Source organism: Miniopterus natalensis, chromosome 14 (genome assembly GCF_054644295.1).
Source record: "Miniopterus natalensis isolate mMinNat1 chromosome 14, mMinNat1.hap1, whole genome shotgun sequence".
NCBI lineage: Eukaryota > Metazoa > Chordata > Mammalia > Chiroptera > Miniopteridae > Miniopterus > Miniopterus natalensis.
In genome coordinates this window covers 20,648,105-20,671,603 of record NC_142094.1, presented here as the reverse complement: position 1 = coordinate 20,671,603, position 23,499 = coordinate 20,648,105, and the positions used below count along the sequence as shown (strand labels likewise).

General features: G+C 37.2%; 1 protein-coding gene across 2 annotated transcripts in view; it reads right to left on the bottom strand.

Moving 5' to 3' along the window:
• The window catches only part of MICU1 (mitochondrial calcium uptake 1), a 142,930-nt gene extending 129,373 nt beyond the window's left edge, over nt 1-13,557 (bottom strand). Inside the window, exon 1 of one of the 2 annotated variants that reach the window (XM_087824350.1) lies at nt 13,482-13,557. The gene's annotated coding sequence lies outside the window, so the exon portion shown is untranslated. The remainder of the gene's footprint in view (nt 1-13,481) is intronic. The other variant, XM_016224047.2, reaches the window with a different exon arrangement.
• Between the last annotated feature and the right edge of the window lie 9,942 nt (nt 13,558-23,499).

Sequence of the window (23,499 nt, the reverse complement as noted above, 5' to 3'; positions counted from 1 at the left end):
GGGAACTTTTCTGTATCCTGATCAAGGTGGTAGTAAATTGAGTCTATATTATTAAAATTCATGTATTAAATATCATAGAACTGTAAACCAAGAGAAAAAAAGTCAACTTTACTACATGATAAATGTAAAGCAATTTTAAAAGCTAGGCTATATACTGTATGATTCCATTTATATGACATTGCAGAAAAGGCAAAACCATAGCAACAGAAAACAGATCAATGGTTGCCAGAGATTAGGGGTAAGGGGAAGCAGTTGACTCAAAGGGGCATGTGGCAATTTCTTCTGGGGGTCATGGAACTAACTGTTCTACATCTTGATTATTGTGGTGAATATACGACTGTGTTTATAAAAATACTTGTGGGGCGCACTATTTAAAAGAAAATGCTGCCCGGCGGGGCGTGGCTCAGCGGTTGAGCATCGACCTAGGATCCAGTAGATCACTGTTGGATTCCCGGTCAGGGCACATTCCGGCGGGGTTGCCAGCTTGATCCTCAGTCGGGGGTGTGCAGGAGGCAGCGTATCAATGACTCTCTCATCATTGATGATTCTATCTCTCTCTCTCCCTCTCCCTTCCTCTCTCTGAAATCAATAAAGATATATTAAAAAAAAGGAAAATGCTTAGTTTTAAATACATTTATTAGAAAAGAAAGAACAAAATAAAGTATCTATCTCAACAATTAAAAGAAAAACAAAATAAAAATAGAAGAAATAAAAAACAGAAATACAAAGGACGTAGGAATGAGTCTAAAAAAAGATGTGCAAAAAGTTATAGAGAACATCACAAGACTTCATCGAAAGACTTCTTTAAAGATCTGAGATCTAAATAAGTGTATAGATATACCATGTTAATAAACTGGGGGGAAATTTGCAGAGATGGCAATTTTCCTCCAAACTAAACAACAATGAAAATCCCAATGGAATTTCAGTGGACCTTGACAAATGGGCCCTAAAATAAATCAGAAGTACAAAGGGCCAAGAAAAGCCAAGACATGTGTAAAAAAAAAAAAAAGCCAAAAAAACAAGGTAATAGAACCTGCTATAACATTAAAACTCACTACAAATCTCAGTACTTACAACAATGTGCTATTGGCACAGAGGTACAAATAAAACAATGGAAAAAATTTAAAAGGCCCAAGACAGATCCACATAAATACAGATACTTCAAGTATGATAGAGGTGGGAATAGCAGATCAGTAGGAAAAATAAGATTTCTCAATAAATGGAGCTGGGACATCGGTATGCATAAAGATAGAATTAAAATGGATTCACAATACACATATGCCAATTGCACGATTAAATACTTTGGTGAAAACGGGAAAAATGTAAAGCTGATGATATAAGAGAATATTTTTATGATATCAGAGTAGGGGAAGAAATTTTTAATAATACCAAAAAACATTAAATATAAAAGACATTATATTAAAAACGATGGTAAAAGATGTAAAATTCATAGTAAAAGATACCATAGAAGACATTATAAAGGCAACATTAAAAGACCCTACAAGAAAGTGGAAAGTAAAGTCCAGAGAGGTTCAAAATAGTTGCTACTCATATTACCATCAAAGGACTAACAGCCAGACTATATTATTAGTTCCTAAAAAAGAAAAAAAAATCAAAAGGAAAAATGGGCAAAAGAGAAATCCAAATGGCCATTAAACATGAAAAGATGTTTAACAGTATTCTCAAGATAATACAAGTTAAAATTTGTATTAAATACCATTTCACACTTTACAGACTGGTAAAATTAAATAGGCCAACAATACCATGCATTGGCAAAGATGTGGAACAATGACAACTCTCATACTTGATGTTGGGAGAGTAAATTGTCTCAATCATTTTAGAAAAGTCTGACATTATCTTGATAAATAAAGACATAAATACCTTTAACCCTGTGATTTCACTGTAGAAAAATTCAAACATATTCTAAAAGATATGTACAGGAGTGTTCGAAACAACATTATTTGTTTAATAATAAAAAACTATAGTAACCACCCAAATGTCCTTCAATATTTAAATAGATAAAAACAACAGTAATTAACATATTATAATACAATATGGTAACAAAAGCAAATGAACTACACTACACACAACAAGGATAAATCTTACACATAATAGTAATAAAATTGAAGAATAAGACAAAAAAGAAAACATACAGTTGTATTCCATTTTTATGATGTTCAAAAACACAATATTCAACCATATTGTTTAGAGATGTTAAAATAAAGGAAAACCAAGAAATTCATCATCATAAAAGTCACAATAGGGGTTATCTCTGAAGAAAGGGAGAGAGAACTGTCACAGGAACATAACACATGGGAGTGTGGGTGGTGGAAGGGTCTGGGGCTAGCAATGTCCAAATTCCTAAACTGGATAATGAATAAACAGGGATTCACTTTATAATTATTCTTTAAAGCGGACATTTTAAATACATTTTTACTTCAAATTAAACAACTTAAAAAAAAGATAGGAACATTATAAAACAAATTTCAGAAATATTTACAGCCCCCAAAATGCTTTAAAAGTAACACACAGTAAGTCTCACAAATATAATGTTGAATGAAGAGGCAAATCATAAAAAAAAATATGGTTAGACTTCATCTATATAAAGCTCAAAACCAAACAAAAACAAATTGTTTAGTGATACTCTGAATGATGATTATCAGCAAAATTTCAGATGCTACTTTATCTCCTGAGGTTGAAGATGGCTATGATCAGGGAGGCGAAACTGGGAGGCTCTGGGGTGATGAAATGTTCTTTTTTATCCTGGGTAATGGCTACCTACATGGTTCACTTTTATTATTATTCTTTAAAGTGTACATATACCCCATGTAGCCTTCTTTATATATGCTATATCTATGTATGACATATATTATACAACAGAATAAACCTAAGTGGCCTATGTAAACCTACAACCATATCTTCACTTGTAACTTGCTAATCAGCTAATTCAGCCATTGCTAAGTCTGTTTGCTTTGTTCATAAAGCTTGAACATGAAAATGTATAGCAAAAGTACTGGTTAACCTAGCCTAACTCTACAAAAGGCTGAAAATAACCCGAGAAAGAGTAAATTTTATAATTAAAAAAATATATTTTTATTGAGTTTGAGAGAGAGAGAAAGAGAGACATTGATGTGAGAGTGGAACATCGATCGGCTGCCTCCTGCACAACCGCCACAGGGAACGAGCCCGCAATCCTGGCATGTGCCCTGACCGGGAATTGAAACCAGTAACTACTTGGTGCATGGGATGATGTTCAACCACTGAGCCACACCAGCCAGGGCTAGAAAAAGCAAATTAAAAAAAAATACTGCAGTGTAAAAGGAACAAATGTAAAATACTGATCAACAACAATGCATTATATGTACTGTAGAACACAGAATACTTTATGGGCTTCCCTATTAAATTAAAACCTCTAAATCCTACTGTGATACAGAAATGATACGTGAAGACAGAATGAAGGAATCAATATTTAATAAGAATGTCACTTTGCATTTGCAGAGAATTCTGTATTTTATAAGAATTCAGTGCTCCAATGCTCATTTGCATTACATTCAATTTCCAGATGCAGAAAATTGGACACCTATATTAAAATATAATAACAATTCCATGTCAGAACTCAAGTGTTTATGACATGTTACTCAGTCTCCTTTAACAGCGAAGAATTGATTAGCACCACGGGCCAATCTGTAAGAAGAGTACTTATATATTTCTGCCAAATGAAGTCTCTTTCTGCATAAATAACAATTTCAGTGGAATAATTTTTAGCATTCATGGCAACAGACATCTTTATAGATACTCTTTTATAACAATCTGTCTTTATTTATGTTTTCTCTAGAAACAAACCTGCTAGGTTGACAGAAATAGTAGGTATTTCATAGGAAATTTTACTTCCTTTTTAACCTTTATTCCAACTTCTGTTTACCCAGGTACTTACTTAATTACTTTATTTATTTATTTATTATTTATTTATTTTTATTGGGGTGACATTGGTTAATAAGATTATATAGGTTTCAGGTGTACAATTCTATAACACATCATCTGTATATTGTATTGTGTGCTCACCACCCCAAGTCAGGTCTCCCTCCATCACCATTATCCCCCCTATACCCTCTTCTACATGCCCCACCCCCCTTTCCCTCTGGTAATCACCATATGAGTTTGTTGTGTATTTCTTTATTTTTGCTTAATCCCTTCATCTTTTTCACCCAGCCCCCCAAATCCCCTCCCCTCTGACAGCTGTCTGTCTGTTCTCTATCCATTTATCCAGGTACTTTTAAAAAAAATTCATCTTTATTATTGAAAGTATTACAGATGTCCCACTTAAATAAGATTTTCCCCTGCTTACATAAAGATATTTTAAACTTTAGGATTTAATTAAAGCCAGAATTAGAACATTACAAATTAAAGTGCTACTGAACATGTAGGTAAGTTTATATTGTTGTTGTACATTTTGTTTAGTTTTATTAAACTGAGGCCCAGAAAGCTAAGTGTCTTATTCAAGGTACTCTGTTAATTAATCCTAGATACCAGTCCTCACTAACTTGGCCTTACTGGTTATTAATTTTGAAGTAAGTCAAACCTGTGATGCCAGACTTGGCAACTTAGTGCTTCCGTAAAACAGGAATAACAACACAATGCAAATTACTATAAAGAGAATTAAATATGAAAATGCTTGTAAAATGCTGAGCACAGTTCCTACACACAGTAAATTATAAATAAATGTCTGCTTGGAAGGCAATATAAGAGGATGCTGCTGATGGTGATAATTCGAATAAAAACTGTATTATGTAATATAAATTTCACTAAAATATTACATAAATATATAATGTTTAAATGCTTCCTTTTAATGCATTTAACTAAAATGCAAAGTAAGATTCTAATCATAAACTTATCCATTATCTATCCTTGCTATTCTAATCAAGGAAATGGACATTTTTGTTCCTTTTCCTCTAACCTAAATAGAATTTCAAAGCTATGGAATCAATTTGCCATTTTTAAGAAATCTTATATTTTGATTTAAAAGCTATCTAGTCCAACAACAAAAAATTCAATTAAAAAATGGGCAAAAGGCTTGAATAGACATTTCTCCAAGAAAGATATACAAATAAGCACATGAAAAGATGCTTAACACTAGGGAATGCAAATCAAAATCACAATGAGATATCATTTAGCGCCCATTTGGATGGCTATTAATTAAAAAAAAAAAAGGCAGAAAATAACTAGTGTTGGAGAAAATGTGGAGATAATGGACCCTTGTGCACAGCTGGTGGGAATGCAAAATAGTGCAGCCCCTAAGGAAAACAGTTAAACAAAGAATCACTGTATGATCCAGCAATTCCACTCCTAGTTATATATCCAAAAGCATTAAAACCAGGGACTCAAGCAGATGCCTGTATACCAGGGTTCATAGCAGCATTAATCACAATGGCCAAAAGGTAGAAACAGCCGAAATGTCCATCAAAAGAAAAGTAGATAAACAAAATGTGTGCATACATATAATGAAATATTATTCAGCCTTAAAAAGGAAATTCACTGCTGGTAGGGATGTAAACTGATACAGCCAGTATGGAAATTCCTAAAATAATTAAGAATAGAGTTACCTACCATATGACCCAGCAACCCATCTTCTCGGTATCTACCCGAAAAATTTGAAAACATTTATTTACAAAGATATATGCACCCCTATGTTCATTGCAGCTTTATTCATGGTATCCAAGACAAAAACAACTGAGGTGTTCTTCGATAGATGACTGGATAAAGATGTGGTACATGTATACAACGGAGCACTACTCAGCCGTAAGAAAGGAGGAAATGCTGCCATTTGTGACAACTTAGATGGATGCTGAGAATATCATGCTAAGCGAAATAAGTCAGTCTGAAAAGGTTAAGAACCACATGATTTCACTCATATGTGGGATACGAGTGAAAAGTAACAAATGAACAAACAAGAAAAACAAACAAACAAAAACTCATAGACAGAGACGACAGTATAGTGGTTACGAGAGAGAAGGGAGGTGGGGGACAGTAAAGCATAAAGGGGGCCGAATATGTAACAGAAGATTTGACTTTGGGTGGTAGGCACACAATGCAATATACAGATCATGTACACAGAAATGTACACTTGAAACCTATATAATTTTATTAAGCAATGTCACCCCAATAAATTTAATAAAAAAATAAAGTACTGAGAGTAAGGTGCCCAAGGATATTTTTTCCATTGCTTTTCAGAGAGAGTGGAAGGGAGGGAGGGAGAGGGGGGAAAGAGAGAGAGGGGGAGAGGGAAAGAGAGAGAGGGGGAGGGAGAGGGAGAGGGAGAGAAGAAACATCGATGTGAGAGAGACACATGGATTGGTTGTCCCCTAGTCCCAACCAGGGCTGGGGATCGAGTCTGCAACTGAGGCACGTGCCCTTGGTCAAGCTGAACCCTTCAGGTGGAGGGCCGACGCTCTAACCACGGAGCCAAACCGGCTAGGGCTCTACCCAATAATTTTAAAAAATACAATTTCCAAATCTGAAAGCAAGTTTTATTTTAACAAGAAAGGAACGTGATTGAAATGAAAATTAACAATCATGGGAAACTACAGAATGCATATTCAAGTCTATTTACAATGATCTACAACAGCTCTGTTGAATAGAATGTGCTGCAATGAGAGCAGGTTTTATATCTTCACTGTTCAGTACAGTGACCACTAGCCGTATGTGGCTACTGAGCACCTGGAATGTGTCTAGTGAAACTTTATCACTAAATTTTAAGTTTTAATTAGCATAAGTTTAATTGTAATTATCAATTTGTCTGTCTGTGTCCACCATGTGACCACGAGCACCTTAAGGAATGGAACATGATGTTCCTCTCGAGCCAGTGCCTTGATACATATTAGACAGATGAAACGTATTTATTGATGTGTGGAAGAATGTGTACATGGAATTTTCTAGAGGTGCCCAAGTGAATTCTCTAAATGTATCAGACTGATAAAGGTTGCAGAGTACAGTCTCAATCTATTGGATCGTATCTTGTTTCTATTCTGATTTTAAAGCAGATGAAATATCTTACTAACTTATTCACCAAACATGTCCTAAGCTTGTCTATACGACAGGTGCTCAGAATATGACGGTGAGTAAGACTTGTTCCTGGAATCAAGAAACACTGTCTCAGAGACAATACATACAACTGCTCCACAAAATAAGAATAGTTTTTAAAGGGAAAAGTAATTATTACGGAAACCACAAAGGAAAATAACCACTTGATAGTGTAGGGCAGTTTTATGAAGAACTCATTAACTTAGCCTAAGGATGAACAGTAGCTCGCCATTTGGAGGATGGCAGGATGGTGAAGAGGCATTCGAGATACAGCAAGTAGCCTATGCAAAGGTAAAAAGACACAAAAAGACATGGCTTGCAGGGGAGCAAAAAGTAGATCACTGTGACTAGAACAAGCGGGAAGGTATACGAAGGGAAGGAAGAGCCCTAACAGCTAAACTAGAGAGATGTGTTAGAGCTTAGATTCTAATGTCCTTTATGTGCCATGGTAGAGAATGTTCGCTTATTCCTAACAGGATAGTAGACTGATGTTCATTTTTTAAAAAGAAAAAAAAAAAAGCTTGCCAATTTAATTCCAATACTCAAGAAACAAACTATAAAAAGCAAAACTTAAATTATACTTTAGAAGTTGGTGCTTACAAGGGACATCTGTAATGTTTTAAACAAAAAAACAAACAAAAAAAAGAAGTTGGTGCTTACAAATGGAAATCAAGTAACTGTTCAAGTCTGAACAGGCAATGTTATTAGGATAGGCATTTTAAGTTTAAATAACCAACATTAAATCACTTTGAAGAGAAATGCAACTATTATTTGTATAGCTGACAGGAATGATGAGGATCTATTTCTCAAAGATTCCACTAAAATTTCAATTTCCTCATAGTCAGTAAAACCCACTTTGAATTTATTATTAGTTAGCCTAGGAAATATTTACAATTTGCAAAAAAACTGGTTGCTCTTAGTTTGGGGAAATAAAGACTAACCCATTTCTAGCTATTTATTTTCTCATAAACAGGGCTAAAACACCTCTCCTCCTAATGCAGCAATATTTTACTTCCCCATGCCAGATCATTAATTATATTTAATGTCAATCACTTCTCACAAGCTGTTCAATTACACAGTTGTGTTTTTTGTTTTTTCAAGAAACATTCTAAACTGTTATCTCTTCCACCTGCAGGTATCTAGCATATCATATTCTCAAAGCATTGCTTCTTCACAGGAGTTTAACCCTGAACTTATCCTTAAAAATAAAAACAAATCCTTTTTTATAATTTCTATTACCAAAAGTCACCATAAATTCTAATCTGAATTTCCAAGGTGTGCAATACCTAGCTCCCCTAGTATAGTATACCTTCCACTTAATATTAAACTTCACTTAGTTCAGTTTGTGTAAAATTCTCTCAATACATTCCCCTAGCATGACAGTTATCATATTTAAATTAGGCAATCTTCAAATACTTTGGCAGTCCACTAATAATTACTTTGTTTAAACAAAGTTTTCTAGTTTATTGCTATATATGCAATATGGAATTTAAAAACCTACTAAAATCAAGACAAACTGAATGAAGAATGTAGTTAATTCCTCAGATACCTGTATGTTTTACTCTCCCCACAGTTAAACATTCTGAAACTGGGAAAATAAAATATTGTTAGACATTATTTTTTGTTAATGTTAATAATGAGAACCTACTATATCCAAGATTCTTGGCATACATTAAGTTAGTCCTTGCAATATCCCCATGAGATAGGTATTATTTCCATTTTGCAAATAGAATAAACTCAAGTTCAGAGAAATTAAAGTAACTTGCTCAACATCCAGAAGTGATGGAGTTGGGTTTTAGAATATAGATCTGTCTAAACTAAAGCATGTACTGCCAATGTCAGCAATGAAAGTTCCAATGTCCATTGAACTGAGCTGTTAACATTTCTTTTAAAGGAAGAGAAGAGAGTGGAATAAACAATGTTGCTTCAATTATATTTTCTCTAAAAATACAATGAACGTATCATCAGAATAATACATACAGATACAAAACCAGACATTAATGTTAACTATAGTTTTTAGAAAATAGATTTGAGAGAGAGAGAAACATAGATGTGAGAGACAAACATTGATTGGTTGCCTCCCATATGTGTCCCGACAGGGGACTGAACCCACAACCTGGGTATGTGCCCTGACCTGGAACTGAACCTGCCACACTTTGGTGTATGGAAGATGCTCCAACCAACCGACCCGCACTGGCCAGGGCTTAACTAGTTTTGAAATTAACACCCAAGGACAGCCATTAGTGACAATTATAGTGATATATTTTTCATATAATGCACAAAATGAAGTGGTTTCTACGCTAATAGATTTTTAAACATGAAATAATTAAAAGAATCAAGCATTTAATCATATTACCTACATACACTTAAATACTTAGAACATTGTTATTTACCCAAGTTCACCCACAGTAATAAAAATATTTATCAAAAACCAGTTTTAACAACTGGCCAAATATACATAATATTTAAAGTTAAAAAAATCTGAATACTCTAGATTAAGGGTACTATACATGTAATAACAGTACAACTACAGGAGCTTGAAGAGTTTAAATTTAATTTCTACAAGTTAATAAAATAACAGACATTGAAAAAGGAAAAATTGCCTTGGAGGGGTGGCTCAGTTAGTTGGAACATCCTCCCATACACCAAAAAGGTTGCAGGTTCAATTCCCAGTCAGGGCATATACCTAGGTTATGGGTTTAATCTCCAGTCAGGGCACATATAGGAGGCAACCAATAGATGTTTCTCTCTCTCCCTCTCCTTTCCACTCCCTAAAAATCAATAAAAACATATCCTCAGGTGAGGATTAAAAAAAAGAAAAATCAACATATAAACTATAAAATATAATTAATTTATACTGGTAAAGGAAAGTAAGTTCTTTTAATTAAAAAACAAATATATAAAAACTATTTAAGTGAACATCTGTTTTTTTTGCCTGTCGAGCAACCAGTCTCCCTTCTCTCGGAAATAACACTTCCATTTTCCTTTAGGAACTATATGCCTCCTACCCTTAATTCATGTGGCTTGAAACTGTATACTCCTTGCACCCCACTCCAGGGTAGGAACAAGAGCCAATCCTGGCCACACAAGGCATTCCATCGCTCTAGCCACAGAGATTGCCTCTAGGATGGGCAATGACCCAAGCGAGGCCAATGAGACCCACATACAGTAGTTTGCTGGAATCACAGAGAAACAAAAGTTCTCTCTCTTCTGAGTTTCTACGGTTGTAGGATGTAAGCCTAGTGCTATTAGTACCATCTTTCCCATGGAATGTGACTTCAGACTCTACTTTTCCACGCTGATTCCCAAACATGCAAGGAAACTAGTACTTACCTGGTGGCAGGGGAAAAGATAAATTAGGATTTTAACTTTCAATGTTTTATTTTCTATATATATTTTTCCAAAATAAACACCTATTACCTTTAAAATAGGAAATATAACACATTTAAAAATACTGCCCCTGTGTCCTAGCCAGTTTGGCTCAGAGGTTAGAGTATCAGCCAGCAGATTGAAGGGTCCCGGGTTCCATTCCGGCCAGGGGCATGTACCTCGGGTGCAGGCTCTAGTTCCAACTCTGGGGCTGTGTTCGGCAGGCAACCAATCAATGTGTCTTTCTCACATCGATGTTTCTCTCTCTCACTCTCATTCTCTCAGAAAAGCAATGAAAAAAATATCCTTGGATATTTTTAAAATTTAATAAAAATTTTTAAAAAATTTAAAAAATACTGCTCTTGTGTTTTCCTCTCAAATATGCTCAGATATCAATATTTAATGTCTTAAAGCATTAACAATTTTCTCATAATTTACCAAAGTGTACAGAACATCTATTTTAAAAGAATTAACTTTTTTCCTGGTATACTGCTGGTGGGAATGCAGACTGGTGCAGCCACTATGGAAAACAGTGTGGAGGTTCCTCAAACAACTAAAAATTCACCTGCCATTTGACCCAGTGATCCCACTTCCAGGAATATATCCTAAGAATCTTGAAACACTCATCAGAAAGAATATATGCACCCCTATGTTCATAGCAGTGTAATTCACAATAGCTAAGATCTGGAAACAGCCCAAGTGCCCATCAGGAGATGAGTGGATAAAAAAGCTGTGGGACATTTACACCATGGAATACTACGCAGCTGTAAAGAAGAAGGATCTCCTACCCTTTGGGACAATATGGAAAGATTTGGAGAATAATATGCTAAGTGAAATAATCCAGGCAGAGAAAGACAAATATCACATGATCTCACTCATATGTGGAATCTAAAGAACCTAATAAACTGATGAACAAAATAGATTCAGGGACATGGAACCATAGATCAGACTGATGAATGTCAGAGGGAGGGTGGGTAGGAAGAGATTAACCAAAGAATTTATATGCACATATGCACAACCCAAGGACATCGAAGATAGTGTGGAGAGGGTCTGGGGAGGAGGGTGGGTGTGGGGTGGAAGGGGTCAATGGGGAGAAAAGGGAACATCTGTAATATTCTGAATAATAATACAAAAAAATGCCCCCCCAAAATTAACTTTTCCTCTTGGCACAAAAGTAAACTATTTTTATTTTGAGTTGGGGGGAAAAGTTGTAAGTAAACTTTTTAAAAAACTGATTCTCTTTTAAAAAGGGATATAATAACCAACTCTATATGGGGGTAAAAATGGTTAACATTCAACAAGTGCTGTAGCCTCTGTAAAAGTTGCTCAAGAGGTAAAACTAAACATTAAAAGTGGCCAAATTAGGTTTGATAACTATCAATTAAATAACATAAGGTCCGAAGGGTCAGTTAAATCTTCCAGTTATAATTATTTTTACATAATACGGCATTATGGGAGAAATTACTATTGTTTTATTCTTAAACACTATACAAAAGTCAGTCTCAAGATGCTCCCCTTGGGCATGTAAAAAGTCTACCTACTGAATATAGTAAATGTTCAATAGATTATAAAGGAAGGTAGCAATACACACTTTTGTCCTCTTGCTTATTAGTTTTTATTAGTTTCTCTCCCTCTTTCTTCCCCTTTCTCTCCAGGCACACAGCCCACTCCCGACCCTTTGTTTTTGCCAGTATTACTCTATGTTTTATAATCCTCAGTAATTACTGGCACTTACAAGGCGTCGTGACACTTTCTTGCCATAATTAGGTAGCCAGAGTGGTTCTTAAGTGGAAGGCGGTAATCAGGGACCTATGAAGGGTGACAACAAAGAGTCGCTGGAGGCCAGAGCCACCTTCCCTCCCACAAGTGGGTTCACACAGTAGGTTCTAAAAAGTTAAGACGGTCATCAACAAGCTCATTCCCTTGTCCAACACCAGAAAGACAGCAGGCCCATCATCCTCCCAAGATGCCGACAGGTCACTAATTTGTCACGTGGTTGAATGAAACCTAAACTCTCCTACAGTTACCCGCTCCAAACTGTTCCACTTTATCTGCAAACTCCTTTCTTCCACTGCGAGATCCCTGGCACACAGGACCCAAAGGGGCGCTTTAACACAAACTGAAGGTACACCCAAGAGTCCACCCAAAAACACCGTGACAGAACACATCCACTTATAAAACATCAGAAAGGAGACGGGTCTGTCCAGGTACCGCAGGCAGAGAGAAACTTTTTACTCTAGTCCCTTAGCTATAAAACGCTCCCTCTACTTACAGTTCAAATACCTACAACACAGAGCAGGCATCTAAAAGAGAAGGCAAAGAAACCGTAAGCGTGAAGGTCCCAGAGACGGCAACTTAACGGACAGCCCGTTTTCAGCTCTCCCGCCAACACGCTCGGAGCCGCGGACCCCCGGCTCGCTCCGGAAACTCCCACCGTCGGGGGCCGAGGGTGGGAGGGTGCGAAGCGCGCTGGCGGCGGCCGGTGAACGGGAAGGCGCAGGGGGAGGTCACCGCCCAACAGCCCAAGGAGCCGGCACTTTGCTTTGCTCCTTCGGGTCCCCACTGGCTTTCCACTTGCTTCGTTTCGGTGACCGAGCCTTCTCCTCACCAGAGATCTAACTGTAAACTTCCAACCACACCCACAGACGCCAGCGGAACCACTCGGGTCTCCCCGGGTCCCCGGGTCGCTCGCGCGCGCGCGGCGAGACCAACGTCGGCGCCCAAGAGAAGCCAGCGGCTCGGACCTCGGCACCGGGAGAAGTTCTCCCGGGACGGGGAGAAGGGACGGGGTGAAGTGAAGAAAAGCGGAGGACTGGACGCAGGAAAGACTGCGGACTCCTCTCAAGCCCCTAAGCGGGGCGCAGCAGGGACAGCTATCCCCCGCCCCAAGACCAGAGAAGTCGCCTGATCCCAGGAGTCGCCAGACAAACGGCCGCCCCGGAAATCAGGTCCCTAAAGCTGTTTTGCACCCCCTTCCATTTTGCCTCCCGTAAATAATGGCTGTCTCTTCGCACCCTTCAGAGCGCAGCACTCACCCGTCGGTCCGCGCTGAAGCGCCAGCCGCCTCTGCGTCAAAACCTCCCTCGGCTGAAAACCATAGAGACGGAGAAACAGCGGAGACGAGCCACACCGCCGCCCACCTTCAGGTGACTCCCCTAGCCGCTGGGCCTGCCGGGATCGTGGCGAAATGCGTGTGGGCGGGGCACGGAGAGGGGCGTGGTTGGGGCGGGGGACAGGGAAACAACCCGCCAGCCCCCGAGGCCCCGCCCCGCCCCGCCCAGTCTGGCCCCGCCCCGGCCCCGGCCCCGGCCCCACCCCCTCAGTGTTTGGGCGGGAAGGCTCCGCGGCTTTTCTCCAGAGTCGCCCCTGCCACCCAAACGCGAGTTGACAGGAGTCTAAGCGGTCGGGGTACAGTGTCCCCTGCCAGCGCCTCGGGACCCGTTTACGTGTTGGCTAAGCAAAAAGGAGTCAGTGAAAAGAAAAAACTGACCACAGTGAGTTGAGAATTGTCTCTTTTGAACTGCGTTTAGGCTTCTGGTAAAGATTTCCGTATTTCCTGACCTTGAAGTATTTTTCAATTTAGAAGCCTCACCGTTTCCTCTACTGTATGGGCTTTTCAGGTGTTCTCTTTGCAAACTGATATATTGGAGAGCTTAGCCTCTAAGCTACTGATATGTTTTTCTCCAAAGTGGCTATGAGAAGTGAGGATGGAGAAGGATCCTCTCGCTGTGGAAATATAATGAAAATATTTTTATTAAGAGAGGACTTTCAAATTTAAAAATCCTGAAGAATTTCCTTAGCAGAGCTGTAGAAAAGGCTACAACTATGGAAACGGAAGAAGACAGACAGAACTATGAGGCAAATCGGGAAGTAAGCAAAACAACTGTTCTCTCCATTTCTTCTCAGAGGGCCGCCCCTCCCCTCTAAGAACAACAAATTGTGTCCCTGTGCTAGCCCTTTACATCCAACCCCCTGTTGCTTACAACCACCCTATGTGTGGGTACTGTTTTTATTTAATTGCATGAGGCGGGGAAGCAGGCTAAGCCCCCAGGAATGCAGTAAATGCTGGATGTGGCTGGGACACGCCTGACCTGAAGGACACCAAGGTCCGCACTCTTAAGCAGGATTCTTCCATCCATTGTCCCCTGGATCTGCCTGCTTTGGGAGTTAGAAATTTCGGCTGATTTGCTTCTCAGCTATCAAAATATACCTTTTCTGTGTCTCTTTCCATTGAGAGCCTGTTCTGTGTTAAATGAGAAATCTGTTCAATCCTTCCCCATTTATTAGTAGGCACTTAGCATGGTATCCTTCCCAGGCAGCATGTTCATTAACTCTGATGACGGAAATTTTAAATTGTGTCATAGGTTATTATGGAACACTTTGGAGACTCATGGAACCTGAAGTAGTGGCTGAGTCAACTGTTTCTCAAAACAAGGAACAAAGTTAAATTATCAATATAGAAGTCTGGAGAAAAATCAATTTTTAAGAATTGGTGAAATTCAACCCTGATTTTAGGCAATATTTGTCTGTCTAAAACTAAATAACCATTTGAGCTAATTATTAAATAACATGTAAAAACATAAATCACTGGTTCTCAAACTTTCTGGTCTCAGGAACCCTTTAAAAACTATCAAGGACTATTCCAAACAACTTTTGTTTATGTGTGCTATACCTATAAATACTTACAAACTAAAACTGAAATTGTTTTGTTTTTTAAATATATCTTTATTGATTTCAGAGAGAGGAAAAGAGAGGGAGAGAGGGATAGAAACATTAATGATGAGAGAGTCATTGATCGGCTGCCTCCTGCACGCCCTGGACTGGGGATCGAGCCCACAACCCAGGCATGTGCCCTGACCGGAAATCGAACCGTGATCTCCTGGATCCTAGGTCAGTTCTCAACCTCTGAACTACGCCCGGCCTGGCAAAACTGAAATTGTTTAATAAAATTTTTAAATTTATTTAGCCATTAAAAAAATAATGAATCCATTATGTTGACATAAATAACATATTTTTATGAATAATAACTATAGTTTCCAAAAAATAAAAGAACAGCATGGTTTTACATGCTTATAAATTTCTGTAATGTCTATTATATCTTTTCTTCATTAATTTGTTCTAGTATCACCCATCAGGTAGCCTTGGAAAACTCCACTGTACACTCAGAGAATGGGAGTGGTAAAGGCAAATAACAGCTTATTCTTGTTTAGAAAACAGTCTTGACCTTTGCATCACTGGAAAGGGTTTCAGGAACCCCCAGGAGTCCTTGGACCACACGTTAAGAACCACTGCCTTAAACCATACAAATGTTACCCACTATGGGACTTTTTGTCTAACCATTTTGGCATCAAGTAGAACATTTAGTAGAAAGTGGAACAAGACAGAGACAATTTATAGACTAGACCGATCTTATAAATGTGAGTATTCTTTATATTTCAGGAGCATAGAGTAAGTTAGCAGAATTCAGGGTCATAACTAAACACAACTACATTCTGCATTAGAAATCAGTCTACCAATTCAATTACTTTTGTCTTTCAGGCTGCTGTACAAGGTGGATCCTGTCACATGAATATATAATAACACTAAAGTGGGCTTATATCCCCTGTACAAACTAGTATGAAGGCTCCAATTAAATTTGAAGTCAAAATTCTTTTCATAAGTATGTATATATTCAATGCCTATTATATATATGTGCAAGGCTCATAATAGGTCCTGGGCTTATAAAAATTTTAAGTACAATTCCTGCCCTTGAGCAACTTATATATATAAAGAGACTTATATAAATGTATTTTTTGCCATGTTCAATAATTCCCAAATTAGTTTGATGACCCAATGTTTCAGAATTATCTGGGGAGATTTTAAAAATACAGATCCCTAGACTGTGAGATATACTGTTTAAGAGGACCAGGGTGGTGCTCAGACATTTGATTTGGATTTTAAAAAGTGACCCAGGTGATTCCCATGTAATAATGGATTTGGGAATGAATATTAACCACATGGAACAAAGAAATGGATTTGGTCTTTGCCCCTAGTACTATCACACGTAAAATATTTCTTTATTTCATCTTCAGTATTCCAAACGTATATCATTGTTGAAAGATCTGTGTTATCAGGAGAAAGAGTACATATTTAATTTCATTCAGTTAAAATAGAAATGGATGTACTTATTTCAAACATTTTATAGTACATCTGCCCTTATCACATAAAAATAATAATGTGAGATGTTACCACAGCAGTTTCCAATACACTACACCACTGGAAAAAACAAGACATCTTTTCAACAAGCATATGACTGCAAGAAGTGTTATTTTGTAGAGCTTTGATTCAATTTCTTTACAATGAATTCAATGAGATGCCCTGTGTTTCATTATATTTATCTTCAGGGTTCCACAGATTATGTTATAGTATTTCCAAACCTGTGGAATCTTCCATCACAAATTTCTTTTGAGGATGTATTATATGATGAGTAGCAACCTAGAGACTTATGATCCAGTGGGTGTTGCAGTGGGTGTTCTTTGCTAATAATTGTAGCCATTATTCATTATATTCAAGTAAATAAGAAAAGAAAAAAACAAGCTTAAAGTTTCCTTTCTTCTTACCATAAGGGAAAAGGGGGGAAGAGCTAAATCAGCCATAAATATGATGATTTTTAAAATTGGTGTATATTCATTTCTCTTGATTTTGTGATTGAATGTAGCTTCAAAATTAAAGACTCCCTGCCCAGATCTTGATTTCTAAATACCTTTCCCCATGAAAAGGAATCTGGGCTTATTGGGGAAAAAGCTGATTTCAGGACTAGAGCAGGAGGATGCAAGATGACCTGGCCCACCTTGTCGTGCCAGAAATAAGGAAGCGCTCAGAAAATGAAATGGAGGCATGTCAACTGGAGTCAGCTTGAAGGGTCTCTCATTAGCCATATCTGGGATAGCCAGAGTATCAAAATAAGAACACTAATGGATTAGCATTCATTGAATAAAATAAGAAACCATTATTCTGTACTAAAGAAAGAGAGGGCCTGGCCGGGTGTGGCTCAGTGGTTGAGCGTCGACCTGGGATCCAGGCGATCGGGGTTCGATTCCCGGTCAGGGCACATGCCCAGGTTGTGGGCTCAATCAATGACTCTCTCATCATTGATGTTTCTGTCTCTCACTCTCCCTCTCCTTTCCTCTCTCTGAAATCAATAAAGATATATTTTAAAAAAAGAGAGAGGTACGGGAGGAAAGGGAAAGCTATTCCTTAAAAGAGATAGCCCACTGATAGGTAAATACAGAGTGGTGGAGTTGGAAAAACATTTTCAACTCTTATGGAAAAGATGAGATTATAAATCTAGGGGGGGATATTGATGAGAAGCGGCATATTTTCATGTTTTCAAAGTATCTCCCCATAGATTGTGTACTATTTGTTGGAAGAGGAAAATAGTAACCATGTGGTGGAGAAACTAGGAACACTTTGATCAGCGATCGTGTGTTCCTGATGTAGTCCCCCAAGAAGAATGTAATATCACTGGGATTAAATCATGAAGAAATATCAACCAAACCCACATTGAGGAACAGTCTATTAACTAACAGACATGAAAGACAACAACAACAAAAAGCTGAGGAAGTAACAGTTCCATATTAAAAAAGACTAAAGAGACTTGACAACTGCAGTTGATACATGATCATAAACTGGAACTTGTATGGGGGGGTTGCTTTAAGAGATTCGTTGGAACAATTGACAAAATTGGAATATGGACCATAGGTTAGATAAAATAGCTCCCACATTTGATAACTGTGTGATGATTATATAAAGGAATCTCTTTTCCTTGGCTGGGTAGCTCAGTTGATTAGCGCATTGTCCTGATATGCCGAGGTTGAGGGTTCAGTCCCATCAGGGCACATACAAGAATCAACCAATGATGCATAAATAAGTGGAACAACAAATTGACGTTTCTCTCTCTCTTTCTCTCTCTCTCAAAATCAGATAAAAAAAGAGAATGTTCTACCCAGAGAATGATGAGATTTAAAAATAAAGGAATATTTTTTTTCTTAGTAAATACACACTAATGTATGAAAAACTAAAGGGACATAATGTATGCAATCTATTCTGAAATGGTTCAGAAAAGTAAATAAAAGTATCTAGGGAGAGAATGATAAAGCAAATGCAGCAAAATGTTAAAAATAGGCGAACTTGCATAAATAATATTCAGGAGTTTTCTATCATGGTCTTTCAATTCTTCTATAATTCTTTTTTTTTTTTTTTTTTAAGTGAAGGGCTCTCCAATTTCTGTCTCTCAGACTTCATTCCAAAATGGGCTAGAACATTCATCAAGAACCTTTTAATTTATTTAGTCATTTTATTTCCTCTATTATTATTAGTCAGATGGTATCTTTTATGATTTTAGTTTATTGTATGCTATCAAGAAAAGCAGCTGGATTTACAAAAGGCCAAAAAATTTCCTAACTCCAGTTGCAGGAATTTTTTATATTTGCAACTAAACTCTGATTCTAGATTTTTTTCTCCCCCTGTGTGTAGAACCACTGTTTTAGCATAACTGACAAGGTAACACAAGGTTCCTCTCCTTCTCTCAGGGAATAACATCACAGTTCAGTCAGCCCTACAAGCTGGAAACTTGAGGGTCATCTGACTCTTGTCCCTTCCTAATAACCATTCACACCATGAAATAAGGAAGTTCTGTTGATTATTTCTTCCTAAATTTTAAAAATTATCCATTTATTTCAATCTCACTTCTCTACTACTGGTGCTGTCTTTCTCCTGGATTAACACAAAATCCTGTTTACTGCTTTCGATCTTTTCCCACTATCCCATTCTAGATGTTTTAAGAAATTGATTAATTGATCCAGTTATTCAGATGCATCAAGGTTAAATGAAGGAGAAAAAGCAAAGTGAGTAGACTTACTCATTTCCTCAAATTATTTTAGATAATTAGCTTTTCTATTTCCCATAAGCATCATCTAAACTTTCCTCTAAAATAATTGGTTAAGCCCGAGGTGGGTTTTTTTATTGTTTTAGTATGTCTCACAATTTTTAAACATTATTTTCTAATTACAAACGTATGCGTGCCCTTAAATTCAAACAATTGAGAAACGTGAAATAAAAAAATAAGTTCTCCTCTCCACTCTAATGTTACCCACAAAGATAACTACTGTTAAATTTTTGTGTCCTTCTAGACTTTTTTCCATGCCGTACCAATGTGTCTATCTGTATGTGTGTACAGCTTTTAAAAAATGGGAATCATTCTGCACAATTTGTTCTTTTATTTCTTACTTAACAGGTAAGTCTTTTTAAATTTAATTTTTATTTTACCAAAGTTGTGCATATATAGTTTTTTTTATATGCAGTTTTAAAAGTCAAGTAATTCAACAAATAAAAATTGTTTCTAATCATTATGTAACACATCCATGTGGTTTAAAATGGAAAAAGCACAAAGATTTATACTATAAAAAAATCTCCTTTCTACCTCTGCCTCTGAGACACCCAAATCACAAGGCAACAAATGACATTAATATAGTTTTTATGTATCCTTCATAATATACAAATACACACACACTTTGAAGATATTTCATGTAATTAAATAAAGGGCTTCCTTAATATTTTATATAACTTCATGGTATTCCATGGTATAGCCATGCCTGTATTTAATTGGGCATGTCTATACCATGGAATACCTAATTAATCAGACATTTAGGCTGTTTCCAATTTTTGCTTTTGCAAATAATCTGCTATGAATACACATCATTTTGCTTGTGTGAGTAATCTGTGGAGTGAATTCCTAGAAATGAAGTTGTGGGTCAGAAGTTTCATAGGATAGGTTTTCTGGGGAGCAGATTCAGGGACAGAAATTTGGAGTTCAGGATGTTTATTAGGTCCTGCCCTTGGGTTCAACAGCTGTGGAAAGAAGGAAGTGGGATGGAGCAGAAGGAGAAGCTGAGCTTTGAGGAGCCCCTTGCCGCCTCAGCTAACCCAATAGGGAAGCTGTGGAGCTTAAATGACCCATCAGAATCAGCCCACATTGGGTGGAAATGGCTGGGCCTTTATACCCCTCCTCCATCAGTCACTGGATGTGGGCAGCCCCAGGAAGACATTGACCCTAGGTGAGGCAACTCTGCAGTTGAGGCAAAACTTGGAAGGGCTGACTGTTGAAGATTGTTGGCTGACAGAGCTTCCAGCAGCTGGGACAGCGGGGACAACAAGACCTTCGAAGAGGGATATCTGCGTCTTAGCCACTCAGATTAGGAGAAACGTGACATCTCAGTGTAGTTTCAATTTTCCTTTATTTCATTTTTCAGTCTTCTTTTTGAGGAAAGTTGAACTTGTTTTTACAAATTTAAGACCCATTTCTCCTTTTTCCCCCTTTTTCTGTTCAACTGTTTATATCCTTTGCACATTTTCTTATTGGGTTGATTTTTAAAAAAATGATGTAGGAACTCTCGATGTTAGGGAAATTAGCCATACTCTCATCACACACCCTCCCAATACAGCCAAAGGATGATATTTGGGTAAGTTAACATTTTGCGTTTACATGATTATGACTATAGAAACATTCACAACTGAACCACATGAACTACTATAAGTACCGTTTCTTTCTTATACCATTTCTGTTTTTCCTATAGTTAATAACTGGCTCATTTTAAAACTTTACTTGGTTTTCTATGTGTCTGTTACTGATTCCTCTTTCAACCTTTCAACAGATGTACCTCTGTAGTTTATACTGCCAACATCCTTGCCTGAATAATTGGGATAAGTGTCTCCTTATTATGCAATTACTAGGCAATCTAGTTGCCTCCTTGTTATCTCCCTATTTCTATCCTTATCTGCCAATAGTCTCTTTATATGGCAGCCAGAGTTATCCTTTTAAAATGTCACCCCAATAAATGTTAATTTACAAATATATAAACCAATCTAATTACAAAATAGTCATGGATGTAAAGTACAGCTTAGGGAACATAGTCAGTAATATTGTAATAATGATGTTATGGTGCCAGATGGGTACTAGTATTATCAGGGGGATCACTTCATAAATTATATAAATGTCTAACCACTATGCTGTACATCTGAAACTAATTTAAAATAATATTGAATGCCACCTTTAATTGAAAAATAAAATTTAAAATAAACACTGTAGTAAGAGATGTCATGCTTGAGGAAATTACAAATAAAGATGTGAAAAGACAAAAAATAAAAATAAAAAAGTTCCACGTCTACCTTAAAAATAAATTTAAAAAATGTAAAGCAATCATTTCACTCCTCCAGTGGGTCCCTATTTTCCTCAAAGAAAGACAGTTATTACAGTGATCTGCAAGGCCCTGCGTGACATGTGCCCCAACCAGTATCTCTCTGATACAGGTCATTTTCTACTGCTGCTCCTGCATCTCTCCCTCTCACATTTCTCCACCCCACTGACTATTCCCTCTGCCTGGAAATTTCTTCTGCCAGATAGCCACATGACTAATTCCCTAATTTCCCCGGGTCTTGGGTAAAATATCACTTTCCAATGAAGTCTGTCCTCACCACCCTGTTTTATATCATAATGCACATCTTATCCCCCTCCCTACCTAGAGCAATTTTAACCCTCCTTACCATGCTTTACTTTTTCTTTTTTATATAGCTTTTATTGCCTTCTAATATAGAACTTATTTGTTTATTATGCTTATTATCGTATGCCCTCCGCTAGAATGAAAGCTCAATGAGAATAGTTTGTGGCTCAAGCTGGTCACTTAATAATATTTATTGTGAATGGCTATCTTAAAATGTTCAAACCCATCAGAAAAGCTATGATTTCCCATTTTTGTGCCTCTTGGAATCCCCCATCTGTTTACCTTTTGTATTGTTGTCCTCCTGTACAGCTGTCATCATGCAGTTGTCTTCATTATCAATTTGAAAATTGCATTCACCTCTCTCCTACGGTGGATCTCCTAGTTCCTAGGCCCTTTGTCTTCTTTTTGCTTTTCTCTTTATCAATGAGTATCCCCCCCCCCCTTATTCTCTCTTTTTTGGTGGTAGCCTCCTGAGAAAGAATGCAAAGTTTTTCAGATTTCAGACATTTTATATGTCTGAAATTGTCTTTAGTCTCAACTGGATGCTTCATTGATAGTATGACTATGTATAGAACTCTAGATTAGAAATATTTTCCTTGAGGATTTTTAACACATCATGCCACACTGTCTTCTAGCTTCCAGTGTTAGTCTCAAGAAGTGAGATGTGATTTTAATTTTTGACCTTCTATTTTTTTTCTCTGAAAGTTCTTAGAGTTTTCTCTCCTCCCTTCCCCCATGCATGACACTGTGTGTTGTAGGCCTTTTTCTTGTTTAATCTGCTGGCCACTCAGTCCTTTATCAGGGGACTTGTGACCTTTGGTTCTAGGATATCTTCTTGGTTTATTTATTTGATAAGTTCCTCCTGTTTGTTTTCTTTGTTCTCTATAGAATTTCTTGAGATACGGTATTTCTGTTCAAAAAGCACTCGGCAGATTGGTGTCTAAATTGATATTTATTAGACATAAGTTGCGCAATAGTAGAGAAAGAGAACTGAAAGAAACAGCATGTTCCAGGGTTTAGTGACACATAAAATCCTTTATTAAGAGGCATAATCAGTATGCTGTCACTTTCTAACAATAGCTGAGCTAACAGTGTCTCTATGGCCACATTGGGAGTCATCTCCCCTTTAAGGATCCTCAAATGTTCCAAAACCTAAAACAGTACCTGACACATTGTGGAAAATTAGTAAATATTAATTGAATGAATAGATGTTCTTTGTGAGTATTTACACTTAAATACATTTATAGATAACAGGAAATGAACACTGCACACATACCCCAAGCAGCTTTATCTCTGGAAAGCTAATTTTTTTATCCCTTAAAACAATTAAAATAATTAAGAGCTAATATTTACATTTTGTGTTACATTTACTTTTTTGTCAACCTGGAGTCACAATTCACAATCACTCTGGAAAGAAGGGATTTACTTTGCTACAATACAAAGGTATGATTTTTGATATTTCAACATTTCAATATCATTTTGATATTTGATATTTATTGTCAACAATGTAATAGAG